Source organism: Odocoileus virginianus, unplaced genomic scaffold, assembly GCF_023699985.2.
Source record: "Odocoileus virginianus isolate 20LAN1187 ecotype Illinois unplaced genomic scaffold, Ovbor_1.2 Unplaced_Contig_29, whole genome shotgun sequence".
In the NCBI taxonomy this organism is placed as follows: domain Eukaryota; kingdom Metazoa; phylum Chordata; class Mammalia; order Artiodactyla; family Cervidae; genus Odocoileus; species Odocoileus virginianus.
Genome location: NW_027224346.1, coordinates 1,036,958 through 1,049,053, shown reverse-complemented (window position 1 = coordinate 1,049,053; position 12,096 = coordinate 1,036,958). Strand labels below are relative to the sequence as shown.

General features: G+C 45.5%; 1 long non-coding RNA gene across 1 annotated transcript in view; it reads right to left on the bottom strand.

The window, feature by feature from the left end:
- The window catches only part of LOC110136595 (uncharacterized), a 39,272-nt gene extending 27,888 nt beyond the window's left edge, over nucleotides 1–11,384 (bottom strand). The window contains exons 1-2 of the long non-coding RNA XR_011486583.1: nucleotides 11,248–11,384; nucleotides 1,922–2,148 (exon numbers count right to left, since the gene is read on the bottom strand). This is a non-coding gene — a long non-coding RNA (uncharacterized lncRNA). The remainder of the gene's footprint in view (nucleotides 1–1,921; nucleotides 2,149–11,247) is intronic.
- Between the last annotated feature and the right edge of the window lie 712 nt (nucleotides 11,385–12,096).

Genomic DNA, 12,096 nt, shown 5'->3' with positions numbered 1-12,096 from the left:
TCCCAGTTCTGCACTTAGTGACCTGATTGGTAACCTGAAATCAGCAATGGTTTGAGTATTCACACCTCAGAAATCAGCAATCTCTATAAATCAAGCTTTTTTCCTTCTGGAGAGACAGTGGTTAAATCTTTCCCAACAAACCCCTGGGTAGAACGTAGTCAGGATGGAGGGAAGCACATTTCAGGATAAGTACACACCATACAGGCAAAGGCCTGGAGGCCAGGGGAAAAAAAAAAAAGCAGAGGGGAATACATGACTTTAATTTTTATAGGCTATAAAGTGCACATCTGTAACAGCAGGAGATAAGACAAAAAGGGAGGCAAGGGCTAGGTTATGGAAGGCATCAGAAGCTGTGCAAAGTTTCTACTTTACCCAGTAGGAGGTGGTAGGCAAAGAAGTTTTAAGGTAGGGTATAATAAGCTAGTATTCTGGAAGCATCCTACTTACAACCACTGAAGCTTCTCCTTGATAATTATTAACATCTTATACAGCATGAATTGAGATTAGCTTGAAGAAAATTTGCTCCTAAAACCACCCTCAAAGCTAAAAATAAAATTAAAAAGCAAAATAAGTTTTAAAAAAATACAGAAGTTTTGCTTTAGCACCCATGATATCATAATTTGGTATCATGATAGCATAATTCGGTTCAAGCTAGTGGTCCTATGGCAGGGATAGCAGTTTAGGTCTAATCAGATGATAAAAACCACACAGTGTGACTTCCCTGGAGGTCCATGGTTGAGAATCCACGGGCCAATGCAGGGGACACGAGCTTGATCCCTGGTCCGGGAAGATTCCACATGCCACGGAGCAACTGGGCCTGTGTGCGACCACTCCTGAGCCAGCGTGCGGCGGAGCCCATACCCTGCACCAAGAGAAGCCACAGCAACGAGAAGCTCGCACACCGTGACGGGGGAGTAGCCCCCGCTTGCCACAACTAGAGAAAAGGCCCAGGGCAGCCAAAAATAAAGAAAGAAATTGTTTGAAAAGGCACAGTGGGTTAAACAGGAGCTTAATGTAAAGAACTATGAAGACAGACTGGAAGATACAAGGAAACTCCATATGGTGCCATAGCGCTGAGGGGGAGTACCCATGGAAGAACAAGCTGGGAGGGGTTCACTCTTTGGAGAAGTGGGGTTCAGCCCACCTCGCAGCAAGGGAGTTTGCTGCAGAGCTGGCCTGAACTGCCCAGCAATAGTTACAACATGCCACTCTCTGGGGTGCAGGCTGGGGGCACAGACCAGCAGAACTTGTGGCTGAGGCATGCAGTGGGTGTCCTAGGTCGTCAGGGTCAGCGGGAGGCACCGGTTTTCATAAGAGACAGCGGCAGAAAAGCAATCGCCAGGCCAAGGCTGCAAGGGTGCAGAAGGACCAGGCTCTGGGCCTGACGCTGGGACAGGCTCTGCCGGGCGGCCCACCCATCGCCCCTTGGCCCGCCCGGGAGCCACAGGAGACCCTCTCCTCCCAAGAGCCCCTCTGGCCGCCTCTATTGAGTAAGCTTATTTTTTAAATTGCTACTTTACTCTCTCTATATATGTGTGTGTATATGATAAAAAATATAATCTTACTTATCGCTCACTTTAAAGGAGAAATACTTAAAGGAACCCCCTAATTTTTCGGACAGCATGTTGAGGGTGTGTTTGGGGCTAAGAGGCAATAAAAGGAGGTAACACAGGTCCAGAGTTTCGGGGGAGCTAACAACTGTGGTCATTCTCTTGGCTGTTTTAGCTCCACGGCCCAAAGAAGCAAGCAGTGCCAGGCTCTTCAGGCAGCCCTAGACGTTGAGGAACTGCTTGCCACTCATTCTGGGTGTCACCTTGGGGCACTCGGCTAAGGCGCAGCTCTAAGGAGGCTCAGCTCCGCGTCCACTGGGCTCATGCCCTGGGCAGCCCCACCCACTCACAGCACTGTCTAGGATACTCACATTTCTTGCAGTTCCAGACTCCTGGGTCACAGCACATGCTCCACTTTTCACCATCTCTCTTTGGGGAAAGAAGAAAACCATGTTGCTGTGGTTGCTTAATTTTCTTGATGGTGCAAACAAGCTCCGGTCGTGAGAGACCATGGTGAAGAGTCCAGGTCCCAGGATCAGACATGCCGCAGTCTCAATACTTAGTTCTGTATTAAGCCTGGAAATCCCAGCTGTCTCATCTATAAAACGGGGATCAAGAGCACCGATCAGACAGTTGCTAGAGGCATGAGATGGGGTCATCTGTAAAAAGCATAGTTAATACTTGGTCATAGTCACCGCTGTCATGCTGCACAGACAGCCACAACTCAAACTCCCGAGAAATGGCCAACCATGCCTTGTCCTCCTCAAAATGCTGAAAATTTAATAGTCGTTTATACTCACTTTGATTTTGACTATCGTCAGTACCCAAGTAAAAAAGAAATGAGTTTTGCTGAAAAGTTTTTTACTCTCCTGGATTCACTCCCAGGGTGGAAAATGTTTGAGGACTTGTCTATGATTTTTTTCCCTCTTTTTAATACAGTTGATGGTATTGTTCATTACCCACTTGAGATTGCATTAGAATAAATTAATATTAAAATATTTAAATTTAGAACAATGCGTTTGAAATGCCATTAAGAAGACTTATCGCCTGCAATGAGAGCTCAGTGCTCCATTAGCTACAGGCGCCTCTCCAGTAAGCCCAGAGCCCTCTGGCTCAGATTGCTATCTGGCGCCTCTCTCCCCCTCCCTGTCCCCTGATGCCGTGTGGACTTCTGTCCTTGGGTTCACCGAGGGTTTGATCCACTGACTCGCTTTGGACCTCAGACAGCTGTATCCTACTGGGTGCTCTTTAATATCATCTGCTTAGACGCCAATTCACACGACGAAGGGCAAAATTCACTTGTTTCACCAAGTGCTCAAGATAACACAAAATGTACTTCAGAAAAGTGAAATGAGTAACAGTGCTACTTCCAACTAGGAGAATAGAGCTTCAAAAGGGGATCCCCCCAAATCTGTGAGGCTGTAGGTATGGCGATTAATGGTCCACACTCTGGAGCCCAGCTGCCCGGGTTCACATCCCAGCCCTGCTACTCGCGGGCCTGGAGAGCTCCAGCAGTACCTTTCTGAGCCTCGATTACCTTATCTGAAAAATGGGGATGATATCAACACCTCCCTCGCAGGGGTGCCATAAGGATTTCACAAGTTAATAAATATAAAGGGCTTCGAACACCTAGCACAGGGATAAGGCTATGAAGTATTTACTGTTATTACTTGGTCTTTGAAAAAGACATGAGAGGAAATATACTAACAGGTTCTTCCAGTCTCTTAAGCACCTGCCAGCATCCCAGAAGACCCTTATTTGTAAGATCCCTTTCCTTGGTTTGGACTTGTCTCCCTTTGCCGATTTTATTCAAAAGAATAATGAATATTATTCTTTTAAGTAGAAAGCCCTGAGGAAGTCACTTCGAGAGGGAACTTCTCAGGAAAATCCCAAGTAATCTGCTGGAGGAAAAAGAGCAGTATCTTAATCGGCTTAAAAGCCAGCCAGCCTCGAGCTCCTGCACGTCACGTCGTGGCTTGGCCACGTGCTGTTCCGTGATCTGAAGCCGGTCCCCAGGTTGCTTACTGTGCGAAAGTGGATCCAGCCAAGCACCACTTGAAATTAAAAATACATATATTCGACTTCAACACAAATTCTACTTAAAACAAATACCTAACAGAAACATACCTCCAGATCACCTGAGAACCTTTGAATTTCTTCTCCCCTTTCTTCATGGATATTTGAACATATCTTTGGCAAAGAGTTCTGATCCTTTTGGAGCCATGCTGAGGTCTGAGAATAGGTGGCCTCTAAACAGAGCCCCCAAAACATCAGATAAAGAGTTTTTAGTATAAATACGTTCCAGGTAATACTGGGGACACATTTATACTAAAAAGTACTTATTTATATGAAATTCTGATTTAACTGAGTGTTCTATATTGTCTGCTAAATTCAAGTTTTGAGTCTAGGTCGTTTATTTTAAAAATCTGACAATACAAAGCACTGGCAAAGATCCACATCAATTGGAAGTCTCATACGCTGCTGGTAGAAATAGCAAAATGGTATAGTCATTTTGGAAAATCATTTGGCAGCTTCTTAAAAGTTAACATACACCCACCATATGACACTACCTACAATATCATATACCAAAAGATTTGGAAACGTTTAGATTGGATACTGTGAAGCTAAAGTCCATGCACACACACATGCACACACACACACTATACTCTAGATGATAAACCTGTTTGTCACAAAGCCTAGCATTAGGAATTTCAAAGCTGTTCAAATACTTAGAGGAAAAACTAAGTAAATATATTGCAAATAATTACAGCTAATTTCTCAATTTGGGGGAAAAAATTACAAATAAAGAAAGGAAGAAGATTAGAATGAATCCTCAGGTGACAGATTGGAGTCAGAAGTATCGATAATTCACTTATGTCTTAAAAGATACACATACACAGGAAAATAGATACAGAAACAAAAATAGAGGTGTGTATATGCATGAACTAGTATACATATATGTATAGATTACCTAATTCTCTCTCCTGAGACAGGACAGAAGCTAATTAGTACACCTACTGCCCAGATGTTGTTTTCTAATAACATTCTCCAATGAAAGGAACCAAGGCTCCTTGGAGAACTGGTTGAAGCTAGGGTTGGAGCAATAAATAAATAAATAAAGATGAGCCTGGAGTATTCTGTGGTGCCAGAAAGTAAGTGCTATTTTTGTTGTTGTTTAGTCGCTCAGTCATGTCCGAATCTTTTGCGACCCCATGGACTGCAGCCTGCCAGTCTCCTCTGTCCATGGGATTTCCCAGGTAAGAATACTGGAGTGGGTTGCCATTTCCTTCTCCAGGGGATCTTCCCAACCCAGGGATCAAACCCATGTCTCCTGCATTGGCAGGCAGATTCTTTACCACTCAGCCACCAGGGAAGCAAAGAAGTACTAAAAATTATATTAAAAGATGGGGGCACATCAAACCTGAAAGCTTTCAAGGACCAAAGAGGGATTGGTCACTTTATGTGACCAATAAAGTAAATGATAAGATGGATTATAATAGAAAGAATCAGATAAATGTCCAACAATCCATCCTGCTATAAATAATAACTGAAAAGATAAGTGAGGGAGAGTAGACAAGTTGTCTTTAACAGAATTCCAATCAACAAACGCAGAAAGAAAGAGGGAAGCAGAGAGTCACTATTGGACTACCACTGTAATTACTGCCAAAAGCAAGACCCACTGGAAGATGCTAAAATCAGGAGGCAGATGGGAAAGAGTGAAATAATGCCATTTGCAGCAACATATATGGACTTAAGAGATTATCATACTAGGTGAAGTAAGGCAGACAGGGAAAGATAAATAATATCATATGATGCCATTTATATGGGGAGCCTAGAATATCATACAAATGAACTTATTTACAAAACAGAAACAGACTCAGATATAGAGAACAAATTTATGGTTACCAAAGGGGAAAGTGGGGTGGTGTGGAAGGGATAAATGAGGAGTTTGGGGTTGGCAAATGCCAGCCTCTGTGTATAAAATAGATAAACAAGGTCCTCCTGGGAACAGGGAAGTATATTCAATATCTTGTAATAAACTACAATGGAAAACAAAAAGTCAGGGGGCAAGAGTTTAAGCACAAACAGGACATTTGCATAGTCTCCAAGTATCTCTCCTTAAACGTTTAATAACTGCAAGAGGAAAAAGAGTGGGTTTATGGTGGAGAATCCTGACAAATACCACCTTTGCCAAGTGATCAACATTAACATCACCAGTAACACTTATCAAAATCATGCACCTCTGATATGATGCATGGAACAGGGCACCCTTCTATTGTATCCTTCCCCAAACCACATACCCTGAATCTCATCATAAGGAAATAGCACACAGACCCCAAAGGAGGGATTTTTATAAAATAACTGACAAGTGCTCTTCAAAAGCATCAAGTCCGTTAAAGAGGATGAGAGAAGGCTAAATGAAATGTGGGATGCTGGAATAGAAAAAAAGGACAGTAGTGGGGAAAATGGTGAAGTCCAAATAAACTCTGTAAATTTAATATATTGTACTAAGGTTGATTTTCTAGCTTACATAAATATTCAATAGTTTTTAGATGTTAACATAGGAGGGAGTGGGTAAAGCTTACACAACTCTCTATTTTTGCAACTCTTCTCAGTCTAAAATTACCTAAAAATAAAAATATTACCCCCAAACCATAAAACCCTCCTTTCTCCCACACAATACCATACTTTAGCAACAGAAAAAAACTATTAAAGAGACAATTTTGCTGCAAGAACAGGCTACCACATTTTAGAGTACTAAATCATTTCCCAAATCCTCTTTGAATCTTTAAATTGGGTCAGGAATCCTGAAGTCCTTTTCCCCCCTCCTTCCTTCTTCAGATTTCTAAATCAGGATTTCCCGCTGTCTGCCTCACAGTTCCACGCCCCGCCAAGAGGCGAGGCCCAAGCTGGGGGCTGTGTCCCTTCTCTGCCTCCACTGCAGGTCGGTGGAAAGTGGGCTCCCCCAGAGGTACTACAGCTGTTCGGATGTCTGCAAACCCTTCTAGAATTTTTGTTGAGAAACGCAATGCAGAGGAATCTCACCCAGAGCAAGGCTTGTGAGGCTTGGTGTTAAGGACCCCCACTTGTCTCACTTTTTGAGGAAAATCACTCCCATCTCTGAATGTATAAATAAACTAATAGTGGTTAACGAAGTTAAAGCCATCTGCTGCCATGTGAACATGCTGCCAAACTGTGACATTTCATAATGCTGTCTACATCTTCTATCTTCCCACAAGGCAAAGTTAAAAAAAATTTTTTTTTTTTAAATCTGAAGGCAGATATTTTACCTCATTAAGGTGTTAGCTGTTGTATGAGGAGACTTCTCATAAAGTCAGACTGATTTTTAAGTCAGTGCACAAGGGAAATGCCAATCTTTGATTAATATAAAATGTTTGCAGATTGACGATAAGAATCATTGGAAATGATAACTACTCTAAAAAACATTTAAGGGAAGAACAGGCTTCTTACCGAAGAAAAGAGGGAGTGGGTCAGGGCAAGAACCCATGAACCACAAAAACCAGGTACTCAGGCAGACACCATCTAGGTGGGAATACTTTTAATATAGACTCAAGACACTGGAAATGTTTATGCTTTGAGGCTCAGGGGTTCCTGAGACTTTGGGGATGAGAGAATTAGCATCACTGTCCCTTTCTCCGGGCCTGAAGTCAGCTTCTTAGAGCATCTGGGCACCCTTCAACCTGACTAGTCAGCTCTGAAGGCCTCTGCCCAACACTCGATGCAGAGAATAAGTCCCAAACCAGCAACTGTCGGAACCTTTGCCCCAGGGGATGACAGACAGCTTGCAATCGTGGATCTGAATCCAAATGAGAACACTCTCCTGACTGTAAACCACTAGTCACAAAGGCTTTGAACGAACTATCACATCTGGAAGTAAGATCAGCTCCCTGGTACTGGCCTGTGATTGACCAGCAAGCCTCTGAGTATCCTCATTTCGCATGGCAGGAGGAGAATGTGCATCCGAGCCCTCCAGGCCTGACAGCGGGGCTGTACATACCTCAGCTCACGTCACCACGACCCCAGGAAGTGGCTCCCTGTCTGGGCCTTTGGGCTAATCTCCACGGCCAGCAAGTGGGCAGTGGGGGTGCGAGTGGGGGTGGGGGGCCGGACTGCGCTTCCAGGTTGCCGTCATATGGGGTCTTGAGTAGCTACATCTCGATGCCTCTCTTCAGGCAGCGAGGGCAAGTCTTGCCTAAACTTCAGCGTGTTACATCTCATTGCTACAAACCAGGTACCACCAACCTGGGGTGTCAGCAATGCCCATTTACCACCTCGAAGTTTCTGTGGGTCAGCAGTCTGGGCACGATTTGGCTGGATATTCTGCTCAGGGTCCAGAGGCTACAACCAGGCTGTGAGCTGGGCTCGGTTCTCATCTGGGGAAAACCTGCTTCCAAGTTCACTGGAGTTGTTAGTATCACCAACCCTGGTGGCTGTAGGACTCAGGGCTCTGAGCTATCGCTGGGAGACACGCTCAGCTCCCAGAGGTCACACACTGCCCTGCCATGTGGTCATCTCACATCATGGACGCTTACTATTTCAAAGCCACACAGAGAGTCTCTTTAACCAGTCTGCTAAGTTATCTGCTGCTGCTGCTGCTAAGTCACTTCAGTCGTGTCCAACTCTGTGTGACCCCATAGACGGCAGCCCACCAGGCTCCACCATCTCTGGGATTCTCCAGGCAAGAACACTGGAGTGGGTTGCCATTCCTTCTCCAATGCATGAAAGTGAAAAGTGAAAGTGAAGTCGCACAGTCATGTCTGACTCTCTGCGACCCCACGGACTGCAGCCCACCAGGCTTCTCCGTCCATGGGATTTTCCAGGCAAGAGTACTGGAGTGGGGTGCCATTGCCTTCTCCGGCTAAGTTACCTGAGCTACCTGCTAACATCTATCACCTTCGCACATGCTGTAACCCAGCCAAGGAAGTGACATCATAGCCTCTAACATCTTCTATTGGTTGCAAGCAAGACACAGGTGCCACCTGCAGTGAAAGGGAAGGGTGTGATCTGGGGGTTACTGTAGTTTTTGTCTCCCACACTCAGACACTTCCTTTCATATTTGATTCAGATTATAGGATTTGATTTCCTTTTTGATCCATCTTGCAGAGTCTGAACTTGGCCTAGATTTCTGTTACTGATCCCTAATTGCTTACCCCCTAAACTCTGTCCTTCCAGATGCTCTTACATGATGTAATTGAACACGCTGGAGGCAGCCAGCTTTCATGAATGAATGCCATCTACAGTCTAAGGACACAGACTGAGAAAGAGTTAGACTGGGAAACCTACTGTCCAAGGTCACACAGATTACAATACGGACGGAACGTGACCTGGGTCCACTCGATTCCAGATCCAAACAATGCCTATTAGGATAGCGAGAGTAATTCCATGCATCTCCATGATCAATAACAAAATAATGCATTACATTGTAATTAGTAAATTTGACAGTACTACAGAAATATCAACTACAATTTTCATTCATTGAGTTGCCATATGATCCACCAGTTTTACTCCTGGGCAAAAGGAGGACGAAAATATAATTGAGAAAAATACATGCACCACTATGTTAATCGTAGCAATATTCCCAACACACAAGAAATAGAAAAAAAATGTAAATTTAACAACAAAAGATGGATGCATAAAGAAGATGTGGCACATATATACTATGGAATATATAAATATCGATTAGTAGGATTGGGAGAAAAATGGATGAATATTAATTAAAACAAAAAGTGAAGTCAGAAAACCAAACATCATATGATACCATGAATATCTGGGAGGCAAAAGGGAGAAAAACGTGTCAGCACTAAGGCCACCTGCACTCCCCATCTGTATTATTTCGAATCTCTTTAGGAGACGACAATCTCCACACCGAGGCAGGCCTTGAACCACGAAACAACACTAGTGCCCCCAGGGAAGGGGGACGGACTGGGCTGGAAGAGCTTTGAAAAGTCACCTGGTCTGCACCTCTCCCCGTTGGGAGGGAGGCGGTCCCCACCTCCGGCCTCTGTCTTTAGAGTCCTTACTTTTGGACCACAGCATCTTCAGATGAGCAGAAAAGAGGGGTGGGCATTGCTTGCTGGGGTGGAGGATACTGGAAAAGAAGGGAGGAGACACAACCCCTAGGCGGTTTGTTCTGGCCCCTTACATGCTCATTTACCACCAGGGAAGGCAACCTTCACCAAGGTTCTCCTTTCCCAATCGGCCGAGTTGAAAATCAAGAAGTGCTGCCGCCTTTTGGGCGTTTCTCCCAACACCACAATTCAACTCTAGGCTTCTGGGAACTGAATACTCCCAAGGCCTTAGGGGCTGTAAATGACACCTGCGCTCAAAAATGGGCCTTAAGAAGGAAACACAAAGGGAAAACCACGAAAGGGATAGGTTGTCAGGAAGCCTATTTCAGCCAGTAATACAGTTTACTCACTCACATTATAAGAGGAGAATTGTAGAACCACAGGGAATCATCCCACCCAGCATCTCTTTCCCGACAAATGCAAATGAAAGGTCACAGGAGGAACCACCTGCCCCCAGGCAAGACGGCCGTCATCACTGAGTCTGTGCACAGGTATACTGGGAGGGCGGACAGCAGGCGGAACATTCTAGCCCACCGGCGCGGGTGTAAGTGGAATCAGCCACAGTGAGGACTGCAGGAGAGGATATAATGCCAAAAGGACCAGACGTAGCCTATGATGCGACACTCTCCCCACCGGGTGATCGTCTCCACGATCGCGTGGAGACACCTCCAAAAAGACGTGCATCCCGACAGTCTCTGCTGCACTATTTAAAAGAGGAAAAACGCGGAGGCAACCATTAAGTCCGGGACATGACTGCATCCATGAGATGCGATGCCCAGTTACAAGCGCATGTTTCTCAGCCGTAGATCAGAATGAAACAATAACATTTGAGCTACAGGGATGGATCCAACTAAGTGAAGGAATGCACACAGTGGGAGACAAAGACCGCACGGTATCATTCAGAGGTGAACTCGACCACCTGAAACAGAAAGACGTATTTTAAAAGCAGGAACAGACACAGAGCAAGCAAACAGACCTAGTGTTACCGAGGGGATAAGAGAGGAGGGATAAAACAGGCAGATGCACCCACCCTACACACAGTCACACATAAACTAGGTCACCAAAGAAAATCCACTGCACAGCACAGAGAACTGTGGTGCAGGCACGTATACCCTATCCGTGCAAGGATCTAGAAAAGACCGGATATACCTCCACCTATACCTGAATCAAGGTGTTGTACAAATGCAACAAACACATCATTGTCCATCAACTATACTCCAACGTGAACAGACATTATTTAACTGCTGTTAAAAAAAAAAAAAAAAAAAAACAAACTACTGCAGTCCCCTCAGGCCTCGGGAATCAGACTTGGGTCCATCGCTGGAGCCTGAGCAGCCTCGCCTCCCTCGGATGGATGCTCCTGGGGCTGAGGGAGCCGAGGAGGCTGTGCCACCCATGATCCTCTCACCGTAGACCTGTCCGTACCCCCTTCCGGCGCAAAGCATCATCTCCAGACCCAGTTTGTCCCTTCACCATTCAGACAGCCCTAGGGCACCCAGAGAATGGAGGACATATTGGGATGGAAGAGCTTTGAAAAGCTGCCTGGTCTGCACATCTCCCGTTGCGGAGGTTCCCACCGCTGACCTCTGACATTAGTGTCGCCTTACCTCTGGATGGCAGCACCTTCAGAGGAGCAGAAGAGAGGGGGTGGTGATCAGTCTCGGAGTGGGGATGAATTGGAGGGGCTGAACAGCAATGAGGATACTGCAAATAAGACACAACCCACGGGCAGTGTGTTCTGGCACTTTTCGCTCACATTTACAACCCAGCAAACCAACTTTCAGGAAGGTTCTTCCCCAGATAGCAGGGTTGAAAATCGGGAAGTGCTGCCGTCTTGTGGCCATTTCTCGCAACAACATCCTTCAACCTGGGACTTGGGGGAACTGAACACAGGTTTAAGGGGTTCTAAATGACACCTGTCCTCAAGCGTGGGCCTTAAGCCGATACCGAACACAAATTCCAGGGGGGACAGCTTTCAGGAAGTTCTTTTCAGCTGGGAAATTTTGCTCTCAGTATAAAAGGAAAAATATAAAATCACTGGGAATCATGGCGGAGGAAGTCTAGCACTTGTTTCCCCACAAATATAAATGAATGTTCCAAGGTGAAATCATCTACTGCCAGCCAAGACGGCCATCATCGCACACTCCGCATGCATTTCATGCTGGGGTTGGGGGAGCAGAGCAGAGTAAACGGTCCTGCACGCTCTTGGCTGGGTAACTGGAATCAGCCACAGTGCGGAGTATCAGGGGGACTAAAATCCAAATAACCCGAGGCAGCATTTGATGCCATACTCTCCCCATTGAATGCGTGCTCCGAGACACCTCTGGTGAGAAAGACATGTGCATCCCAACGTCCCTAACGCTCTATTTAAAAGAAGCAAGCTGTGAGTCAACCATAATGTCCCCAACAAATGTTTGCATCCAGGAGATGCGATGCCCAGTTACAAGCAGGTGTCG